The following is a 23,182-nucleotide window of genomic DNA, read 5'->3' on the forward strand; positions in this document are numbered from 1 at the left end:
AAAAAGCACTGGGAAATGACTAGGATGTGTTTATGACTATGCTGTGTGTGTTTAGAAAAACAAAATCAACAGAGTACTTCCTATTCCAAGCCTTTATAAGATGTGAAATTTCTCATGTATTCAGATTAAGCGCAAGTAAATCACTCACACATTCATACATTAATTTATTCACTTGACATTACCAACCTATCTGCACTCTAGTTGCTAGTGGGATGGCATGTAGACATTCTAAAAACACTCTTAAATCTTTGCAGGTGTTTCCCAAAAGAGCACTTTAAAGCCACCTTGTGCAATATTTGAAATTGGTAGGCTCAGTGCCCTAACACTCCAAGCCAACTATTGACAGCATGATGATCTACTTAGGGACCCTCAGTATTGGCTTTAACATATAGCATATCCCAACCAGTCATCTGTCTAAGAATAAAAATCAGCGTTATTGGCCAAGTATGTATACACATACAAGAAATTTGACACTGGTTTTGAGTTGGCACGTAAACACGGAACAATTTACAGGAAGATAGAAATAGACATACTGTACAGCTAAAAATAGGGACAACAAAGCTGAACAAAGACAACTAAATGTAACCGGGCCAGAAAGGGACTCTTTTTTATTTTTATCACAGGTCAACAACACCACTATGGTACTTTTCACCCAAAGATTATGCTCACACTTTATTTATATAATATTTATAATATTTATTTATTATAAATAGGGGATTCCCACCAGCATAGGCAAGTCCACAATTAAAATCAGAGACTTGGATTCTACAGATAAAAATATAATTTATTATAAATCAGTAAAAATATAAAGCATGATTAACCAAGAATACTAATGCCAACAATATAAAACGACCATAAAATAATTAAAACAGAATAAAACATCTTTTTAAGATGAACTATTAATCAACCTGAAGAGGCGCTACAGCCAACTACAACACGGGGAGCATATTAAGTAAGTGGCATAAGGATGTTCACACACCATACCAAGCATAAACCATAAACCGATTGAAATGCAAAAACAAAAGGCACTCACAGGGTAACTGCATGCAAACATAAAAGAAAGGAGCCACTTAACACACAGACAGTCTTACACTGAAATAGCTGTGACCACCTCTATGAGAACTTCCTTACAATTTGTGACAAATATTCGAAGAATCAGAATCAGAAAATATTTCTGATCCTGATTCTGATTCTGATTCTGATAAAATCCCCTACAAAATTCAGCTCAAAATTTAAAACTCAACAATATCAAAATACAAAACAACTATTCAAAGGGTAGTTTAATAAAAGACAGGCAAAAGTCAAGTAAAACAAGGCATGAATATAAATACCCAATCATGAAACTATGTTGTACGTGCTCCGCCCTCTAACAGGCTTCACTATTGGTTTACCCCCTTCCAAGGCTCTGCCTCAGCACCTGGGACAAGTCTATGCACTCACCGCCCAACCGGGAGTGTAGCTCCCCTATAAAGCATTTGTTGTCTCCCTTTTTCAACTCAGCCACCTCGAGCATAGTCTGCGAATCTCATCTCACCACCCGCGATTTTGGATTTCACCTTCACCTTTAAGTGCTATTGTTACAATGAGCAAGCCGTGTTTTGCATGTGCTGCTCTCGGATTCTCATGAGGCTTATTTTCTCTGCCTGGGTCGACAGGATCAGGCAGAAGCCGAAACCTGGTCTGACTATGCTTTGTCAAGTCGTGCCAGCCTGGTGCTGGCGACAGAGGCCACACTGGCGTGCTCCAAGCCTTGGTCAGACTACAACATGGAGGACGACTGTTGGGTTTATGCTTTCCTTCTTTAAGGAAGACGACCTCCCTGGGTTGTTTGAGTCTGTTTTTTGGTGGTTCCCCATTCGGAGGCTCAGACATCGGGTTTGAGGCCTATACTGGACCTGCGCGCCCTGAACGGCCACATTGCGACAAGGCCTTTTCAAATGCTCACGATCAGACAGCTTCTGGAGTGCATCCAGCCAGGGAACCTGAATGATGTCCATAGATCTGACCATTGCGTAGTTCCATGTCCCCATTCTGCCGCGTCACAGGAAGTACCTGCGCTTTGCGGCTAGGGGACAGAGCTTTCAATTCTGCCACCTGCCATTCTGCTGCCACATGGCACAGTTGGGCTTCGCCCCAACAAAAGTGCCTTGTAGCCGAGCCAGCGGATGCCCTACCTCTGGCTGCTGTTGGACTCCTATCTAGAAATCTGACCGAGTTTGTTAGTAGACCAAAACCATGACAACGAGTTGTGAAACCAGAAGGCAGAGTTGCAGTTCTACACACTTCTCTGTAATGACTTCATGAGCTTCTTTAATGATGAAATTCAAACTATTAGAGACACCTCCAGCCCTCAGCCAATACCGACTTACCTTCAAACACAGGAACCTTAGAAACAGCGGAAAAATCTGATATATATTTAGATTGCTTTTCTCCCATTGACCTTCACCACGTTCTTCATCTAAGCCATCAACCTGTCTCTTAGACTCCATCCCAACTAGGCTGCTTAAAGAAGTTTTACCCTTAGTTAGCACTTCTTTACTAGATATGAGCAATATGTCTTTATTAACAGGCTATGTACCACAGTCCTTTGAAGTAGCTGTAATTAAACCTCTTCTTAAAAAGCCCACTTTTGATCCAGAGGTTTTAGCCAACTATAGACCTATATCTAACCCTCCCTCTCTCTCTCTAAGATCCTTGAGAAAGCAGTCGCCAATCAGCTGTGCGAAAGTTACAAATGACCTCATTGCATCAGACAAAGGACTCTGTACCTGTTCATCAGATCTCAGTCTGTACATGTTAAATAATGAATCCTCCATGCACGCCAAAGTTAGTCATGGAGTTCCACAAGGTCCTGTGCTTGGACCAATACTATTCACCTTATATATGCTTCCTTTTGGTAATATTATTGGGAAACATTATAAACTTTCATTGTCATGCAGATGATACCCAATTATATCTATCAATCAAGACAGATGAAACCAATCAGTTAGCTAAACTTCAATCATGCCTTAAGGACATAAAATCCTGGATGACCTGCAATTATCTGATGTTAAACTCAGACAAAACTGAAGTTATTGTACTTGGCCCCAAAAACCCTCTGAAACATATTAGCTAAATATAAAGTTACTCTAGATGGCATTGTGCTGGCCTCCAGCGCCACCGTTATCTTTGATTAGGACACCGGAACTAGGGGGTCCAAGGGGCCATTGGCCACCCCACTTTACGCCCCTATACCACATTCTTTTTAAGTTGCGAATCATTGTATCCAGCAAAAGTCTCTATATTGCAACACTTCCAGTAAAAAGACGTTTCAATCATCCCTTTCCACTCTAAGACATCCACAAATGGATGGAGAATGCTGCAGCATTCAGTGGAAGTGTACTGACAGGAACCAGGAAAAGAAATAATATTTCTCCCATATTAGCTTCTCTGTACTGGCTCCCTGCAAAATTTTAAAATCCTACTCCTCACCTGCAAAGCTCTTACTGGTCAGGCACCATCATATATTAAAGCGCTAACAGTCCCCTATTACCCCACTAGAGCACTGCATTCCCAGAATGCAGGGTTACTTGTGGTTCCTAGAGTCCCCCAAAGTAGAATGGGAGCCAGAGCCTTCAGCGATCAAGCTCCTCTCCTGTGGAACCAGCTCCCAGTTTGGGTCCAAGAGGCCTGCTTGACTCCCAGTACTACTATTATGATTATTATTTGTCATATTTATATTATTATTATTATAGTTGTCATTGCTATTATTAGTTATATTTCTATTCTTATTATAATCGTTATTGCTGTTGTTGCTTTGCATCGCTTTCTGTCTCTCAACCCAACCAGTCAAGGCAGATAAATGCCCACCTAGAGTCCAGTTCTGTTCAAGGTTTCTGCCTATTAAAGTTTTTCCTTGCTGCTGTCGCCAAAGTGCTTGCGCATGGAGTTAGGTCTCCACAAATAATCTTATAAAGAGTACAGTCCTGCTCTACATATGAAGTGTGATGAGATCATTTTTGTTGTGATTTGGCATTATAGAAATAAAAATGTAATCAAAATTTAATTATATACACATGTATACAGTATATACAGCTTGCAGAATGTATATTTGACACTGATGGATGACATGTACATATTAAAGCACATTATGTATTTTAAACTGTAAATACATAATTTATCATTTGTGGATGTTTTATTGTTACAGTTATTATTACAGTTATTGACACTATAAGACGGCCAGTGGAAAGAAAATGTTCTTGTGTCTGGCTGTTACAGTGCTCTGTATTGCCTACCAGAGGGGAGAAGTTGGAACAGGTTCTGTCCAGGGTGTGATGGGTCTGCAGTGATGTTTTATGTCTGTTTCCTGACTCTGGAGAGTATAAATCCTGAATAGAGGGTTTCCTGGGGACCGGGATGATTGTTGTGTGTTTTAAGCAGGAGGGGACTTCGTACAGCTGTCTACATATCATGCCACCCCGTTGGGGTCCTGACCCTGATGCTGAGAAATGTCTTAATTTTTACCTCAAGAAAGGACAGCAACAGTCCTATTATATGCTTCTGTGTCGATCCAAAGGCTTTCACTCCAACAAGTGCACTTGTGCCTCAAGGAATGAGAACAATTGAGTTCATCTATCCGGAAACCCATTACCTATGAATAATAAATGTCAGTTCTTACATATCAAATATGTATGAACTGATCCTATCTGGACAAATTACATGGAGTTTGTCTGTTCTTGACTCAGGCTAATCAGGGCCACATTAAAGACTATTTGGATCGGCATGTCATACAATGAGGCCATTTATATTACCAGCTAATACTGACATCCACTAACTGCTAATGACCCCATCAAAGTCCCTAAAAATACCATTTGTTTCTTCCTCCCTATTCAACATAAAATAGATATTTAAGTTTAAAGTCAAAGAATTCTGCTTTTAGAAAATATTGTTTACTACAATACTGAGAATATACAAATGTAGTGTTAATACCACTTAATAAAGGCAGCACCAAAAATATGTAACAATAATTAATACGCCTCAAAGGGCTTCCCAAAATGATGCACCGTAAACATATTAATGAGTACGAAAGATGATGTGGAGTGACTGCACTCAACTTTGGGCTATCAGAAATCAGAAATCAATAGTTACTGAATAACAGAATTTAAAAAGTCGCATTGAAGTCACCTTGGGGCACCACCCTTCAAAAAGGGAAAAAGATAGCATATGTATTAATTCAGTCTCAATTCTAGAGGTTGCTACAGAGTTCTTGACTTGTGTACAGTGACTGTAATAAGTTCTTTATATAATATATATAAATATTATATAATTTAGCATTATACTAACTACACACACAACTAATAACTACTCAACATACAAATTAGTGAATTGGTGAATTAGTGAATGAATATAATGATGAACAATTAATAAATGAAGCCATGAATGCAGTGACGGACAACTTAATGAATGAGGGCCATCGTATATATATACCGTAAAGCAGGGGTGCACACACTTTTTCAGCATGCGAGCTACTTATAAAATGACCAAGTCAAAATGATCTACCTACTAAAACATATATTTATTTATAAATATATTGAGTATTCTTTATATGTACAATACATGTTGGTGTACCTTGCATAACTGCATGAACCCATATTGCACAATATAACTCTGTACATTTTTTGTCATTACCTTACTCTGATGACTTGCACTGAATGGAATCAGCCAGGGATGCGTTTTGCCGCACTTGGCGCGCTTGTACACGCATGCATGGTGACCCATGTGTTAGAAAAGATCAGATGTCAGACTGGCTGCCCTGTATGTCAATCAAGTGACAAATTTCATAGTGAGGATGGATGATAGGCTGACGTCTATTTTTTTAATGCCATTTGATCTACCCACACTACCTTTGCGATCGACCTGTAGATCGAGATCGACGTATTTGGCACCCCTGCCGTAAAGGATATCTTGGCAAGCTGTATTAATTTGTGGAAATACAGGAGACCACTAAGTGGATGAAAACTTTAACCAGTGAAATCACCTTAATGCACCCAAACAAATCTATGTTCAACAACAATCAAATTTATGTCCACCTTTGGCTGTTTGAAGGCCATCTCTGAATAGCCTACTATGATGCGCTATGATTACATGCTCAAACTGTTTGAAATCAACTTCGGATATAACTCGTCTTCCTGTCCATGGCACTGAGTTTGGAAGCCTCACCAAACAGCATTTAACCTTGAACATTCAGTAATTTATGACATCGCTTGTCAGGCCAAAAGCTTGCTTACAGGCCCAATACTTCTCACTGTGTCAGAAAATGTGTTGTCCTTTTTAATGTAAAACTTATACAAAATATGGAAATTAGGAGTTTAATTGGGATAGAGGCGGCATCTCTGTTAGAATATATGTGCAGTTGTAAATAGGCATGTATTTGTGAAGGAAGGAAATGTATGTGTTTTCTCTCTTGGTACCAAACATTTCCAAATGGGCACACACACTAACTCTGCAGCCCACACAAAGACCAAATGGTTTGTTGGCAGTCAACCTATATCCATGATCTGGAGCTTACTGTGAGAGCGCAGACCATGTGGAAGAACTGCCTGCAAAGAAACAAGCCTCAATTAAGAAAACACTACATTATGTTAAAGAACATGCTTCCATTTACCAATGGAACACTTCACTATTATGGTATGTAATTTTCATTTGTGTTTTTTTTCTTTCTTAAAGGCCATACTATGGGATAAGGGATACTAGCTGGACTAAAACAACAGCAAGTTTGTTTCAATAATAAAGCTCCCTGAGTTATTTTGGAAATTATTTGTGTTTCCACCACTGGTTGCTGCCCACTTTGCCTTGAACAGCTGCTCAGTCAGAAATGTAGCAGAAGAAGAATAACTGGTGTAGCTCTGTAAGGCTGCATGCAGACCAAATCAGACGTTGTCAGGCCACACATTCATTTGGCTGCGGCGGTGAAAACTGCACAGCGCTGAAAAAAACATGGCAAATCAGATTCAACTTTTGGAGAAACGCAACCTGATGTCGGAGCTCCAGAGCTCCCACACTGCTGCACAACCCTGCGCTAATCACATCAACGTCTGATTAGGTCTGAATGCAGTCTAAAGAACAGCCAAACTGTGGACTGAGAGGAATCCTCAAATACTTGATTTAATGAAGAAGACTGAAAGTCAACATTGTCACAGTAATGTTGAACTTGTGATTAAGTATTGTTTTCTTAATGATGTGAAATGCACTTATGCATGAGCTTTTGTCTTCTGTATCACATGTGTTGCATCATTACCTATGAGTCCCTTGTGTGTGGGTACACAATTTGAATGCAAAGTGTATTGTATTATATAAAATATTCTGTCATGATAATTGATTATTCAGATTTTGTAAAATGTGTTGTCTTTGTCAAACTGATATAAGAAATGCAAATATGATATATGTTTAATTGGGACAGAGGTGGCATCTCTGTGAGAGTATGTGTGCAGTTGTAAATATGCATGCATGCATACAAAGGGAGGATGCGTATGTGTTTGTCTCGTTGGGACTAACTGAAAAGAGAGAGAGAGAGAGAGAGAGAGAGTGTGTGTGTGTGTGTATGTTTCATTGCATTTTCAGAGAAGAAGTTTGTAATGATGACTGCCTGGTTGTCTATATAATGATGTCACACATCCGCCTTTTGGAATCAGAGTTTTATTTTGTACAATTACAGGCCGGAATTGAAAATCATATGATCTGACATGGATAGAGAAACAACATGTAACCAGGCCAGAAGGGCGTTTGGGGACTTTAACCCAAAGAGTACACCACACTACTTTGTTTCATGTTCTTTGTTTAATTTATACATTCAGTTTTCTATGCCATAAGTAGGGGATTCCCACCTGCGCAGGCAAGTCCACAATTAAAGTCAGAGATGTGGATTCTATAGATAAAAACATAATTTATTAATAATAAAAAATATAAAACAGGTATAATTGACCAAAATAAAATGTTTTAAGAACACTAATGCCCACAATATAAAACGACCATAAAATAACTAAAACAGGATAAAACAGCTTTTTAAGATGAAGGAACTAATAATCAACCTGAAGAGGGGCCACAGCCAACTACACCAAGGGGAGCTCATCAACTAAGTGGCTCAAGAATGTTCACACACAGCAAATAAAATAAATCATAAACCAGATAAAATACAAAGTTATCTTATGACACTTTACATATAGAACAGGTCAAGACTCTTAATAATATCATTTACAGTTCCCACCATGACCAAGCACTTCTCGACAGTGGAAAAACCTTTTGTGATACTCTGAGCTGCTGTTTGGTGCATAGACACAAACAACAGTTAGAGCCTTCCTCTCAATGACTTGCAGTCACATAAAGGTGACCTGTTAACGATGAATCCTCCATGTACGCCAAAGTCAGTCATGGAGTTCCACAAGGTTCTGTGCTTGGACCAATACTATTCACCTTATATATGCTTCCTTTAGGGGATATTATTAGAAAACACTCCATACATTTTCATTGCTATGCAGATGATACCCAGCTATATTTATCGATCAAGCCAGAAGAACCTCATCAGTTAGCCAACCTCCAAGCATGCCTTAAGGACATAAAGACCTGGATGACCTGTAATTATCTGATGTTGAACTCAGACAAGACAGAAGTTATTGTTCTTGGCCCTGAACACCTCAGAAATACAATATCTAAGGATATTGTTACCCTAGATGGCATTGCCCTGGCCTCCAGCGCCACCGTGAGGAATCTGGGAGTTGTCTTTGATCAGGACATGTCCTTTAACTCCCACGTAAAACAAACTTCACGGACTGCCTTTTTTCACCTCCGTAATATTGCAAAAATCAGGAAGATCCTGTCTCAAACAGATGCAGAAAAATTAGTCCATGCATTTGTCACGTCTAGGCTGGATTATTGCAATTCCTTATTATCAGGCTGTCCCAATAAGTCCCTGAGGACTCTCCAGCTGATCCAGAATGCTGCAGCACGTGTACTGACAGGAACCAGGAAAAGAGATCATATTTCTCCTGTATTAGCTTCTCTGCACTGGCTCCCTGTAAAATCTAGAATAGAGTTTAAAATCCTTCTCCTCACCTACAAAGCTCTTACTGGTCAGGCACCATCATATCTTAAAGAGCTCATAGTACCTTATTACCCCACTAGAGCACTCCGCTCCCAGAATGCAGGGCTGCTTGTGGTTCCTAGAGTCTCCAAAAACAGAACAGGAGCCAGAGCCTTCAGCTATCAAGCTCCTCTCCTGTGGAATCGGCTCCCAGTTTGGGTCCGGGAGGCAGACACACTCTCTACTTTTAAGAGTAGGCTTAAAACTTTGCTTTTTGATAACACTTATAGTTAAGGGCTGGCTCAGGCCTGCCTGGACCAGCCCCCTAGTTATGCTGCTATAGGCCTACACTGCCGGGGGACTTCCCATGATGCACTGAGCTTTCCTCCTCTCCCTCTTCATCTTTGCACATTCATCACAGTCCAATGCATGTTACTAACTTTATTTCTTCCCCGGAGTTTCTTTGTGCTTTGTCGACTCGTAGGTCGCTGTGGATCGTGGTCCTGGTACGCCTGGGTGCTGCTGCCGCCATGGGCCTGCCTGACTCTCATCACTACAGTTATTATGTTTAGTCGTAGTTCTGTCACTATTAAAGCTCCTATTATTAATCTCAGCTAATATTACAGCTATTTCTACTGTTAGTGCTGCCATACATCTTTGCCTACCTATCTGTCTGTCTGTCTGTCTGTCTGTCTATCTGTGTCTCTATGTCTATCTCTCTGTCTCTGTCTCTCTCTCTCTCTCTCTCTCTCTCTCTCCCTAAAACCCAACCGGTCAAAGCAGATGACCGCCCACCTAGAGTCCGGTTCTGCTCAAGGTTTCTGCCTCTTAAAAGGAAGTTTTTCCTTGCCACTGTCGCCAAAGTGCTTGCTCATGGTGGGAACTGTTGGGTCTCTGTAATAACATTATAAAGAGTCGGTCTAGACCTGCTCTATTTTGTAAAGTGTCATGAGATGACTTTGTTGTGATTTGGCGCTATATAAATAAAATTGAATTGAATTGAATTGAATTGAATTGATCGTTCTCCAGGGAGGTCTACAATACAGCGGTGCTCAGCCAGGGGCTCGTAAATATACCCACACCCACCTCTCACCCTGGGCAACTCCTGAAGAGGAGAGAGTCCAGCTCTCTCCAGGATTTTGGTTACAGACCCAGTGTGATGCATAGAGGTGAGCCCAACTACTTGGTAATGCTCCTGTAAGAGACTAAGACAAAACTGTTTTAATAACAGACACCCCCTATTTAATATAAGTAATATAAGTATTACCATTAAGAATTACTCTAATAGAGTTGACTTTTTCGTGTGGATTTACACCACCAGGTCAGTAGATGGCGCCCTAGCGCTTCTATGGATCAGGCTGAGACACTGGAATATCTTTCAAACCCTACGTAGCGCGAGTCAGAAATAAAATGGCGCTGGTTTGAGTAAGACGCTAATCTCTCACGTCTCTGCATTAACCGACAGGTACAGTACAAACATGTTGCAAATGTTTTAGTTTTCCCTTATACAAAGGGGAATGAGTAAGGAACCGCTTTGTTATGATTTGGAGCGATTGTGACCGATGTGTATTGTGTTAGTCTGTAGTTAATTGGTGAAAGTGGCAGAGAGTCACAAATGCGATTTATGTGCTAGCTAACCTGCTTCATGCATAAAGTATGGTTGTAGATTTAATTTAATTAAAGTTTTATAATGTGAAGATGATGTTTTATGTTGCTAAACATGTGATTTTACCAGTGTTTCCAAATGAGTTTAACTATATGCAATAGTAACTTTTTCATTCATGTTTAGTTGCCACTGCCATACTGTGCATTTTGTCAACAGTGTGTGACAACGGATGATATTAGGATGTAGGGGTCTTGGAGCAGTGGTGGCAAAGTTCTTTGCTGTTGTTTTTTTTGTACTGTTATGTTTGTGTCTCAGTGATGGGTCAGATCTGATTTGTTAGTTTTCAAATGGTTTATATGTTAGTTTGCACATAATTCCTTCTTTGGATAAACATGCTATGCATCTGAGCATATACTACAGTATGTAGTATATATCTTGGAAAATGTATTTTCTGTTATTTTGGAGAGTAACATTTGACCAAGAAATAAAATGGCGCTGGCGAGTAAGATGCTAACCTGTCACGTGTGTCTGCATTAATCCACAGCTCCACAGTGCTGTTCAGCCTGTGTAGTAGATGTTGCCGGTCCAGATACCCCTGGGTCTGGAGCTGGTTACACTCCACCTCCCGCACTAGCTCTGGTTACTTCCCCACCAGAACCAGTCTGCAATGCCGGGGTTGGAATGCCTAGGTCCTCGTCTTTGCCTGCCGCCTAGCTGGCAATGTTTCCCAATGCCTATCTCTGTGAATCCCACAAGGCAAGTCCTGTTATGCTTTGCAGATCTGAAGGCATAAGCAATGATTGCATTGGTTTGGGGAATGGATTAGGCTAAATCGAATGAAAATGCAGGAATGGCGATGAGTCTTTGACCATGTGTTTAAAATGCTGGTAGTGTATGAATGAGTCATAAAATGCTTTTACATACAACAACTGCATCATGATCCCATGTCTGGTGAAGTGAAACAAACTTCCTGTCAAATCATTATAGGTTGGTGTGTGGGGGTGCTAAAACTACTCAAAGCGTGAGGAAATAAAATACATTTAACATGTAAAAAAAGAAAGAAAGAGAATTTCCTTATGTGAGGAAGGTGTGAGGAAATAAAAGCAATATATTTAAAATGTAAAAAAAGATTTTCTAATGTGTTTGGATTGTAGATAATAGGGTTTTGTTCAGGGGTTCACATACTTAAATTTAAAAAGCCACAGTGGTTGAATCCATGATCTACTCTTTCACAAATAGAGACAAAAAGATGGATTTTACCAGACTTTATATGAATTATTAGTGAGGATTCATATCACAGGGTGACAACACTTATTGGAAGATACCTAATTTCTAAAAATATGGGCGCCGATTATAAAGTCTAACCTTAATGAACACACACACACACACACACACACACACACACACACACACTGATTGAGAGAGAGGGTAGCCTGTTTTGCCATCATGTAGCCCTGAGACCAAGTTGGCATGGGGGTTGGGGAGCCAGCATCACCCACATACTCTATTAACAAAATATTTATGTATTTTCAAGGTAATCCTTGGACATAGACACTGGCTATGCAGTTTGTCTCTTTCATTTCTCTTTCTCTCTCTTTTTTCCAGTTAATGTCATCCTCATCTACAAATGGCGGTGGATGGCAAGATGTAAATGAGATCCTTATTACAGCAGTATTCATCAAGCTGCTGCTCGAGCTACTTCAATGGCTTGACGAATATGCATGCAAATTTGTTAATTAAGTTAATTATTCTGCTGAATATCCATTTGTCTTGCCCAGAAAATCTCTCCTGAAATGGCTTTTAGCATGTTTCAGTCATTAGTCACTTGTAATGCTATTTAAAAAACACTTTGGTTCATTTCTTTTTTTAAGAGGAAAAGAAGGAGGAAAGTTCGTCTGTGGCAGGGGTGAAGAGGTATTCACTGAGTGTCAAGACATGTTTAGGAGGTCAGCTCTACAGAGTGCAACAAAATGCAACTTTAAATAAGATTAAGTCATAGTCTGTAATGGTAAAGGTCAATGAGTCTTACCAATAATGACAGTCAGTGGCAACAGGTTCAGTCAGGATCTAACTGCAACTGACAGATTAAAAGAAGAGATTAAGAAGAAAGTGTACCTGAATGGTATTTTAGAATAAATCTGAGTTTGGTGGAAGGCAAATGGTGCCTACCCAAATGCACGATGCAAATTGTCATGTGTTGTGGAGGAGAAATAATAGTCTTGGTCAGTTTTTCCTGGTTTGGCCTGTGCTTACAACTTTGTGGCTATAGTTTGTGTTTGTCCCTTCCTTGTTTCAACATGACATTGCTTCTGTGCACAAAATCAGGTCAGTCTGATTGAGCTGGTGTTGACAGTTGGGAGATAAAAACACAATGTGTAATGTTTATTTATTGTAATTGTTTACCTTCTGATCCATTGGCTGCTGGTTGTTCCCATTAAGATTATTCTAAATTTGCTTAATTTTTACTAATGGAAATGGGAGTATGGACATCGCTTAGAGGGAGTAACAATAATAAAAAGAACTGACAAGCAATGGCAAATAGAACAAAATATTAGTGCGTCGTATGGGAGAATTATTTTACAATCCAGTTCATAAGTTTACAACACTCCGATGGAATTTTCTGTTTCCCTGTTCTCCGCACAAATTAAAGTCTGTGCCGTTTCATCATGATTTAGCGTTTTTCCTCGCTTTCTTTCCTGTTTCTGTTCAAATTACAAAATAAAATTGACAAGGCAAACAATCTTTGATGAACGTCCATTTACGTTTTAGTCGAGGAGCCTCTCACAAGCCTTCCTGCTTGCGTAGCTTTGTGACTGTAATTAAAGGCTATGTCATGTCAATTCTGACTATAAAATGTATACTCCATATAGTGCTCCTCCATGACATCGACTCTGAGCCCAGGCATGAGAACAGCCACCAACCACGACCATGATCCAAATCAACATTTATATTTTTATACAGGGCACCACCATAAAAAGGGAAAAAGATAGCCAATTAATGAGTTCAGTCTCAGTCTAAAGGTTGCTACAGAGTTCTTGACTCGTGTACAGTGACTGTAATACTTCATACACACAAACCACATGATCAGGTTCTTTATAAATTAGATATTTATTAAACTATAAACAGACAACTACAACTACTAAACAGACAAATTGACAAATGACAGACAAATGAATTAATGCAACATGAATCAATACAAAGAATACAGCGGTGAACAATTAATAACTAAATAAAGAATACAACGAAAGACAATTAATGCATGAAATGAGGATACGAGGACACCCATTTATACCGGGTGACTTTTATTTTGGCAAGATGTATTGATTTGGGTAAACACAGGAAACCACTGGATAACTTGACCAATGAAATCACCTTAATTGATTTCACTAGAAATTTCAGCAGCTGAGAGGTTACTGGGAAGCAGAAATATTTTACGATTCCATATCATGATGGTAAATTAGGTTTAGTACTATCTATAGCATCAACCCCACTATCACAGGAAAAGTATATAAAGTATATATATGCCTATGTGTACATATATGCACAACACCTTAAATGAGTAAAACACAGTAAATTAAATAGTTAAGTAAAATCAATACACGTCAGTATTCCTTGTACATCAGGAATGCAAGATCTTCCTCTGTCTACCCTAGGGAAAGGGAGGGGTGTAAAAGCACATAGCTGTGTGTGTATGTGAAAAGGTTGTAGTGGAGTGACCACATTGATTATTACAAGGAAGTCTGGAGCCTAAGTTCAAAACAGACTTCTCCCCTCTGCTCCCCATTCATGTGTGTTGAAGTTCATCGAGGTCATCGAATTTGGAAGTGCATTCCAAACCTGCAGATTTTGATGTGTATGTCCCAGAGCTGTGATGTTGACACGTTGTTCCCCAGGTCACGGCCTTTCAGGAAATGTTTTGGGTTGCGGTCGAATAGTCTTTTTAGCTTAGGAAGGTTCCTAACTGAGTGAAATGACCTGGTATCTAGGTGGCAACCATGATAAAAGCTGGTCAAATTCTCTAAATGCTAAGGAAAGGTGCTTCAGTGATTCCTTTCTTATCTCTTAACATAGGTGCACTGGACCATCCTTTACGAAAGGAAAGGAGATAACGCCGTCCCACAATTTCTTGCAGCAGCAACGCACCATTCGGCCATTCATGAAAACACACGATCATGAACGACAAGGGACGAAGATCACCATGTAAATTAATGTTTCTCATTAAGCATTTGTCATCTCATGCCATAACTTGCTAATATGCTTATGTTTTGAGCTTTCAGCAATATGTTATACCAATAGGCAGAATCAGAAATACTTTATTGATCCCCGGGGGGAAATTGTACAGTACCAGTGCTCCCATTCAAGATTAGAAAGTAGCATAAATTTAGAGCTAAAGTATGTACAAAATATAAAAATAAGAAATAGAAAATAAAAAATAAAGATAAAAATATACACATTTACAATATTTAAGTGAGAATAAAAGTTAAAAATATATACAATAACAATGTATATATATATATATATATATATGTATGTATTGCACTGTTGTGTATGACATATATGTATTGCACTGGCACATTTAAAGAATAAATAATGAGGTAGTATATGAACAGGTGAAGTAGGTCCAGGTTTCCAGTCTGTTTCTTCTGAGTGTCAGTGACACTCAGAGGGAGGAGTTGAACAGTTTGATGGCCACAGGCAGGAATGATTTCCTGTGGCGCTCCGTTGTGCATTTGGGAGGAATGAGTGTCCCACTGAAGCTGCTCTTGTGCCTGACCAGCACGTCATGGAAAGGATGTGAAGCATTGTCCAAGATGCCCCACAGCTTGGACAGCATCCTCCTGTCATGATTTTGGGCGTATTGCTGGCCTTTAGGAATATCATTAATTAATTTTACTTCAGTCAAACTGGATCATCTCTTCAGTGGGAGAGAAATTCAGCCAAATCAGGTTGGGACTAAGTATATTTGTGTGTTGAAATGTTATAATAAATGGTTATGGTGAACTAAGCTAATTCTGATCTACAGGCAGGTGGTGAAGGAAATGGGGCTGGAGGGTCAGTCAACTGCCATGCAGGCCTCCAAGAAGTTTTAACAATTTAAAAAACAAACAAGTTCAACAAATCAAATGGCTGGGCATTGCGGTGGGCTAGTATTAGTGGATATTATGTTGTACACTTACAACAGGTACTTGGCTGGATAAGTTATTGGCTACCCCAGCCTTCTATATGTAAATGTAATGTGCCTATTAATTAGTTATCTACACATTTGATTAACTTTTCAACATTAGAGGTGAAAGCAATTATGAGTAGCCACAAAGTTGAATGGCTAGTTATAGTTAAACTGTTTTCTTATTGGTCACTGTGCATCCTACCCCAACTGCCCTTTCAGTAACATTTTGTTATCCACGTTGTCAGTAGGAGTTAAAGAATCCCCCCACCGGCACTGGTACAGACAATGGTGAGGCATTAGCAGGTGAGGCACTTGGGGAAAGGCCGTCCATTCAGCCTCCCACCCTCATTGCCTCATGCCTGTGCCAAACTACAGCCAGTCTGCTGCTGGAGCCTTATCCTCTGGATCCTCCCTAATGCTTGGCACAGATAGTGAGGAGGAATCTGTACCCTCCACCTGCTCCCAGCCACCCACTAAAAGGCCAAGGAGGGGTGGGGGCATGTTGGGCTTCCTCAAACAGCAGGCAGAAAAGGAAGGATGCTGCTCTTTATGAACGAAATGAAAGAAAGAATCCTCAGCATTTTTGCTGAACTTGTGAAAAAAATAAATAAAAGAAACTATGAAATCCTGTTGTGTTAATTAAAAGTCGTCAAATGTAGAATTTATCTTTGGGACTTTCGCTTTGGGAACTGTTAAGGTTGGAAAGTGCTATATAAGTGAAGTCCATGTACCATTTTTAATCTTTAAAATGTAGAAATACATTTTTGAGAGCTTTTGGGAAGAACTGACAGCTTAAACTTTTACAGTAGGAAAAGTTAAGATATCCCTCATAGAAGCTCAAATGAACATTTGCTGGCTCTACTCTACCTATTCATCACTTTTTAATCTTTCAAATGTAGAAATTTGTTTTTGAGAGCTTTTGGGAAGAAATGACAGTGAAACTTTTACAGAAGGAAAAATAACTTATCCCTAAAGGAAGCTCAAAATGAACATCTGTTGGCTCTACAGTATGAAAGAAACTTAAATTGCACCATATTGTCCTTCACAATTATCGAATTCGATGAACATTTCCTCAAACATTGTTTCGAAGAGCTTGTGGGAAGAAATGACAGCTAAGAAATCAAACTATATTTTCCTTCATGTTCATTCAGTTGTTTATTGTTCTCATTCATACGTTTGATACTAAAAGGAATGACAGTGTTGATCATAGTGTTGAAATTATTCTTATCTCACCGAAACAAGGTCAATATGACCATCTGCTGTCTTTGTTAGCAAGATTGAAAAATAGAAAAGTAAATAAGTATACATATACCTACATATATGCACATACAAGCATATACATACATTCACACATATACACAAATATATATGCATACTCATAAAAACACATACACGCATACATACTTACCCCACTCATTCATACATACACACATAAAATAAATAAATAAATAATGACAAAATAAGAGAACAAAAAAGAAATGAAAGAAAATATAAACAAAACATCAGTTATAAATGTCAGAAAACAATGTATACAATATCTTAGGAATGGCATGAGCATTTGTATATAGTCAGAGACATTATTTCACAATCTGGTTTCTATTTACTTTTACTTTCTCCAGTGCCTTGGACAAGGTGTCAATTGTATTTCCCTTTGCACCATTGGTTCGAGCTATAGATAGTTCCAGCGAGATGGTGTCTAGTGAACATAAATGTCTTCTCAAGGTGCACCAGCAATGCACCTGGATCAGCGACCACCGCCGTCTCCACCGGGGACATCGTACCACTTCAGAATCAGAATCAGAATCAGAAACTATTTATTGCCAAGTAACATACTTTACAAGGAATTTGCCGTGGTCTGATGGTGCTACATTTTTTTAACATATAACGTATAATCTGACAGACAACAAGCATGTAAAAATAAAGCTAAAAGAATAAGATAAGATAAATAAAAAACAGTGCAGTGACCAAAATAAAGTGTCCAGTATTGACCAGTAGGGGGTGCTTGCGTTAATGTAACGCAGGGGGGACAGGGTGGTGTACGTTAATATAATGTATAGCTTGTGTTTTTGTGTGTGTGTGTGGGGGGGGGGGATTGACTGCAGAGGGGAAGAAACTGTTTTTGTGGCGGGAGGTTTTGGTCCTGATGGACCGCAGCCTCCTGCCAGAGGGGAGGGGGTTAAACAGATAATGTGCGGGGTGGGAGGGGTTGGACATTACGCTTTCATACTCATGTAATCTAGCTAGCATGTTTTTAAATCTGTGTTGCGAAATTTAATTTTGATCAAGGAGGCATAGTTGAGACAACACCAGCATTTTGATTTGATAAATTGCTAATTAACTTCAGTGCTAATCTTAAACAGAAAAAAAGGTTGATGAACCACCTGATAAGTTGTGTGATGTCAGAAATGTCAAAATTAGCACAAAATGGCCTTATTGGGAAGATCTCCTTTACATCTGACTGATCTGAAACACAACTAGGAGAGGAGAGGTGGGTCTGATGAATGAAAATATATTTCATGATGATATATATATATATATTATATATATATTTCAAAACTTTTTTTAGTTATTGTCTTGGAATAGGTTATAGCTCAGACATCAATTGTTATCTCACTGCAATGACTTATATGAACAATATCACATTTCATATGTTTTTTTTATCTAATAATTTTAGTTCTATTTCTGCTCATCTCAAAATCCAGATAAGGGTAATTATTTACTCTCAAAGGCCTACACTAAGCCATTGGTGTTGTTTGTGTGAGAAGGCGCGCGTGTGTGTATATTGCCCCTGATGTTTTGGAGTATTATCCAACAGGGCATCTCTGCCATTGCATGTAGGATTTAATTCCCAACTCTCACTAGACCCTTACTTGAGTGATTGTGTGGATCAAATAATAGTATATATATGTGGGTAAATGAATATATTGAGTACTAAGTAGTTTATTTCTTCCTATATATATTTTCCTTTCTTTTGTTAATTTATTCGTGTCATTCAGTGCACACAGTGTCACTTTCCCCAAGTGAAAGTAAGCTCCACCATCAGGAGACAGAAGGCATCAGTAAAGGGAGTGAAGATATAAAAAGCCAAAAGGACCACAATTCATCTGTCACAGTCTGCCTCTCTCCTCACCTCTGTCACCTCAGTAATTTTCCACTCACCTCTCCTCTGCTTCACCTGATTGCCAGCCACACCCACCTCTCAGCTACCTACTCCTGCAGCTGCTTGACATCAGGCAATCAGCCAGGTATTAAGGCTGCTCCTCTCCACTCACCTGTTGCCAGATTGTTCTTTGTTCGTCATTCAAAACTCTCCAGCGTTTTTCGGACTCATCTCCCGGTTTCGACCCTGCTTGCCTCTGACCATCCTGCCTCGTCGCTTCCCCGGACATCACCTCAGCCTTCCGTCCCCGACCACGAGCTTCGCCTCTCCGTTCCTGCTTTCTGTCTGCCTCTCCCCTGGGCTGTTTGGTGATTCTCTGCACAGCGTTAGTTCAGTCATCTTCTCCCCTGTGGCTTTCAGTGGATCAGAGACTCTCACAGTATCGCCACACACACCACCGTGTGCACATACTCGCCTGTTGTCTCCTCGCCTCTCTTCCAGCCTTCAGTCCTCCCTTCGTCTGCCCCTTCCTGGTGGTTCGGCTTCGGCTACAGGCTCCACTGGTTCCGGACCGACCGGCTCCCCGAGAGATTCTACTGCCGGGTTTCTCGTGGCTCCTCCTCTCCTCTCGGAACTGTGAGTACCAGAACTGTCCACCTGCCCTGTACTCTCCTCCACCCCGGTTCGGCTCAGCTGAGCTGAGCTCACGACGCGCCGCGTAGCCTCTGGGGGGGATAACGGCCAGAAGCAAGACCTGCATTGTTTCCAGTTTTACCTGTCTGCATTATTCCCTGCACGTGCTGAAAATAAGTCATTACCAACCATACCTGCCTGTATCTGTGCTGCAATTGGGTCCCATACCTACCAGTTACATCATCTCAATTTCAATTTGGATGTTTCAATTGCCAGCAGGCATTTATAAATGCTGTTATAATCGCCACCAGGGGTGTATTCCAGAAAGTTGGTTTAGTGAAAACAGAGTTGCTTAACCCTGAGATGAGGGGAAACTGCTTTCAGTCCCAAAAACGAATGACTTTAACACTAGGTCAGTTACTATGGTAACATACGTTGTGAACCCAACCTGCTTGCTGGCAGGTTTTCTTCAAACTGAGTTTGTTTCTCCTGTTGAGCCTGAAGGAGGTGTCTGACACGTTGTTTAATTTCCTCATTCATACATTTTGTTTAAGTGCATATCATTTGTATTTAAGTCTTTAGAAACATTCAAATTCCGGTTGGATATTAGTTTGTTACCCAAGGACTGTCTTTTAAAATAACAGCTTTTATGATCAATCAGTCATCAATGTAAGGACAAAGACGGCAATCTCTGTCCTTGAATTAAAATATTACACATCCTGGATTCATCCTCGGCTCAGAATAAAGTCCATATCTTAACATTACGACTCTGACAACCTGACTGCAATGTCCACAATCAGTTCCCCTGCACTGAAACATTTACTGTAGGAATCACTATTTAAATAAAACAAATCTGTATGAAGCTAGACACAAGACATTGATCAATGAATAAAACATTTTAATGTTGTGATAGGTCGTGCTGATGGAACATTCCTATTATAGTTGGCATATCATGTTGGAGATTGTGAGGATGATTGTGTTGTAGCTGAAGTGACTAAGATTTTAAAATTGGATTAAATGTAGTTTAAAAACTAATTTTCTAATATAGGCTGCGTACAGTCTTAATGTGAACATACCCAGAGTTGATTGGACTAACTCAGATCAGCTGTTCAGGAGAGTTTCCCATCTCAGGGTTCGTCAACTCAGAGTTCAGGGTCCACACTATGATGCACCTATCTCTCATTCATGCCTCCAGGATGTATCTAATTTTGATATCTATATTCTCTCTGCTGTCTTTGACCCAAATTCCATCTTGGGTTACTTCGTACAACTGTGGCCTGAACAGAGTTCCACCCGTGTTCCAGAAAATGCTGTACTAATGGTACAATGGTGTGTGTATTACTCCATTTCAAAATATTATGTCTGGGCCAAGCGCATATGGTTAAGATGGTGTTGCTGGTTTTACCCACATATTGTAAACCACATTGTTCACATGTTATTACATAGACATAGTTTAGAGCCAGGACTTCCATAATGTTGTGTCTTGAAAACATTGTTGTTGTTTTGATTGCGCAACAAAGTCTGGTGCTTAAAAAAATCCCCATAACCCTTAGGTTTAGATAGTGGTATGACTTTAGCTTTGACTAAGACGTCTTGTAGATTTCTATTTTTCTGAAAGCTGCGATGATTCTGTGGTTCTGCAGCAGTTCATTTCAGTTGTGAAATGTTTTTAATCACTCTGGCAAGTTTAACTGACACTGAGAGGTTTGGTCTGCTGACATATTTTAAAGCATTTTCTAAGAAAACCTAGAGTACCCTCTGGTGGTCAAAATCAAACAACACTTTAGTGGCCCGCTTAAAATCTTCCTGTGGATTGCATATTCTGTTAATTCTTAACAATTGTGATTTAACCAGTCCAGCATAAGTGTGCTTAGGGTGGTAACTTGTTTTGTGGAGTAGAGCATGAGTGTCTGTCTCCTTGAAAAATACCTTAATGTCCAACCTGTGGGTTTCCCTTAAAAGTTAAAAGTCCAGAAACTCAGCCCAGCCAGACACAGTGGGTCTACCTGGGGGAATTTCATGCAGTTTGCTCCACTCAGCATGGTCTTCATGAATTTTAGGTAACTTGTAAAATAATCTGGCTCTAGATTCAGAGCTCCCTGAAAGGTAGGTTGTTTTTTTTTTTAAACTTCTATTGTACTGTAGGTAATACTGTTGTCCTCTGTAGAGCTGCTTCTTTGTCTGTCACATTTTACCTTTGTTCTTTCTTTAAAATTGTATTGGCAATGTTCTTTTGTTAAAGGTCTGCTTGGGTTAGGCAGGAGCATGTTTTTGGCTGTGGAGATAACAAAACAACCATCACAATTCTTAACATAACTATAGTTCTTATTTTGAGCATTTACCTCAGTTTTCTCCTTTGGGGTGCAACCTCCTCACTTGAACTGCTGTCCCAACCCTGCTGCATCTGCATCAGTGACACTATAATCTATCGCGCTGTACATAATACTGTTCTCTGTAGAGCTTTTTTTCTTTCATCTTGACCTCACATTTTCTCTTTAAAATCGTGTTGAAAATGTTCTTCCACAAAAGGCACTTCTTTGGGTAGGCAAGAGCACGAAGTGATGCGGTCTGATGAGTCATCCTTCACCATGTTCTGGACAAGTGGATGAGTCCCCCCAAGAGAGTGCTACAGGCAATGCCTCTACACTGAGAGTGTCCCCTGGCCCTGGTCATGCTGAGTGGGGCATTTTCCACTTCCACTGCAAATCAATACAAAGTTATTCTGAGTGATCTTATAATGACACATTTCTATCCTGACGGTAGTGGTCTCTTCCAGGATGACAATGCTCCCATCCACAGGGCAGTAGGGCTCACTGAATGGTTTGATGAGGATTTTAGAGAGACAGCCCTCTCATTTACTATGAGGGAATATATAAAGCCATTTTTGTATATGTTCTCCCCAATTTTAGTGACATGCAAAGGATTTCAAATGCCTAACCCCATCCCCCAAGTCTGTTTACTACTGATTGAAAGTTGCTATAATTGTCTTTCTCTTGTCAAGGTGGAGGAGGACTCTGGCAAAGACTGGAATGGGCCAGATGAGCACAAAGCTACAGGACTTCCAATTCCACATGTTGTACTGCCTCGGAACCTCATTGCAGAGGAGACGGCAGGACTACCAAACCGGGATGTGTCCCTCATGGATGCAGTTGATGTTTACACTGCAACAGTTGAGCAATTGATGGACAAAAAAAGGATTCACATTTTATTGTTTACACAAAAAAAACTTGTGTGTGAATTGTTTTCAACATAGTCAACTGTAAAATGAATCTGCATATTAGTTTGTATTTATGCATTTTTGGCCCAAAATATCAGACAAAAGAAAAGGCTGGTGACATATACTGGTGTGAAATACACTGAAGTAGAACCCAAACACCATTTGAAAACTGACTACACTATAACAATTCCTAATAATGACTTTATAAATGTCTCTTCTTGAAATTACACACAAACTGGAAATTGAATGTCTTTTTCCCTTTCTGTTTACACAAACTGCATTTCACTGTGAATTACACTTAAGGCAAAATCCACATGCTACAATAAACATATTGTAGGCTATTAACAACTCTTCAGAGCCTTACCATGTTTGTGTCCAACTGTTTGTCGGACAATTTTGATTGC

The 23,182-nt window shown here is 39.7% G+C and overlaps 1 long non-coding RNA gene across 1 annotated transcript; it reads left to right on the forward strand.

Moving 5' to 3' along the window:
- The first annotated feature begins 10,475 nt into the window (after positions 1-10,475).
- Positions 10,476-15,128, forward strand: LOC139304614 (uncharacterized). Its single transcript, XR_011599137.1, has 3 exons — positions 10,476-10,520; positions 11,206-11,417; positions 14,733-15,128. It is a non-coding gene; the product is annotated as an uncharacterized lncRNA (long non-coding RNA).
- Positions 15,129-23,182: the final 8,054 nt, after the last annotated feature.

Source organism: Enoplosus armatus, chromosome 21 (genome assembly GCF_043641665.1).
Source record: "Enoplosus armatus isolate fEnoArm2 chromosome 21, fEnoArm2.hap1, whole genome shotgun sequence".
NCBI classification, from domain to species: domain Eukaryota; kingdom Metazoa; phylum Chordata; class Actinopteri; order Centrarchiformes; family Enoplosidae; genus Enoplosus; species Enoplosus armatus.